General features: G+C 45.6%; 1 long non-coding RNA gene across 1 annotated transcript in view; it reads right to left on the minus strand.

Moving 5' to 3' along the window:
* Positions 1 to 66: 66 nt before the first annotated feature.
* LOC106013266 overlaps positions 67 to 1,234 on the minus strand; it is a 2,637-nt gene continuing 1,469 nt past the window's right edge. Inside the window, exons 2-3 of the long non-coding RNA XR_004859182.1 lie at positions 1,050 to 1,217; positions 67 to 149 (exon numbers count right to left, since the gene is read on the minus strand). This is a non-coding gene — a long non-coding RNA (uncharacterized LOC106013266). The remainder of the gene's footprint in view (positions 150 to 1,049; positions 1,218 to 1,234) is intronic.

Below are 1,234 nucleotides of genomic sequence, written 5' to 3' on the forward strand. Positions count from 1 at the left end.
CCCCCAAACCTCCCATTCAACAACACAACAAAACGCCTGTGTGACTGTGTGACTGTGTAAACTCACACGACTCGGTCAATGACCTCCTGATGTATCCGTCCCAGCATGCTCCGGATCCTCACCCACAGTCTCAGCTTCCGCCACACCATCTGATGACGTCACACAAAAAGGAGAAACGGGTCTTGAGTTTTACGGCACTTGCAACATAGCTCATATAAGTGGCACTTGCAACATAGGTCATTACAAGTATCGAAGATTAGAGGCGTAACTAGAGCGTGACAAACGTAAAAAGAAGCAGGAGAGATACGGATGATAAACGTTTGATAGGCAGGAAGGAGTAAACCCCACCGGAGCACCCGCCTACCACACAGAGTCATTGGTTCAAGATAGATAGATAGATAGATAGATAGATAGATAGATAGATAGATAGATAGACAGATATGATTCAGAAATCCCTTGACTCAACATTCCCCCGTCGACTTTAGCCCACCTTCAGAATACAATGACATGTCTTGAATACCATTAGGAAAAATCTCACAACCCCACATTTCCAATAGAGAATGACACGATGAATGAGTGAAAAAATCTACAGTTTTCCTTAAACACTTGAGAATGTGGTGTTTCATTAGTGACAAACTCCCCCTCTCATTGAAGTCAAACCTAAGAATGTCCCGGTCTATAAGTGACAAACTCTCACTCACCATGGTATAAAAAACTAAGAATGTCCCGGTCTATAAGAGACAAACTCTCACTCATCTTGGTATGTTGTTATTGTTATTGATCCAGACTCATCTTGGTAAAAAAAGCTGAAAATGCTCCAGTCTACCTTGGTATGAAAACCTGCGAATGTCCCTGTCTATAAGTGACTAACTCTCACTGACCTAGGTATAAAAAATTGACAACGTCCTAACTCCCACTGACTTGGGTATAAAAAACTGAGAATGTCCCTGCCTGCCTTGGTACAAAAGTACTGAGACTGTCCTAGTCTATAAGTGACGCTGGCCTTGGTATAAAAACTGAGAATGTCCTAGTCTATAAGTGACACTGACCTTGGCGTCAAACCGCAGGATGTAATGGTCAATGAGCGAGTGCCGTTTCTTGGCGGCCAGCAGAGAGCTGAGAGTGGCCATCCTGGAGCCGCCCAGCAGCTGTTGTCTCTTGAGGAGCACACGGACCCCCAGACTCTGACCACGGGAGATCCGGGACGCGGGCTCAGACTGGTGCACGGGGGGGG

The sequence above is a fragment of the Aplysia californica genome, unplaced genomic scaffold (assembly GCF_000002075.1).
Source record: "Aplysia californica isolate F4 #8 unplaced genomic scaffold, AplCal3.0 scaffold00751, whole genome shotgun sequence".
NCBI classification, from domain to species: Eukaryota; Metazoa; Mollusca; class Gastropoda; order Aplysiida; family Aplysiidae; genus Aplysia; species Aplysia californica.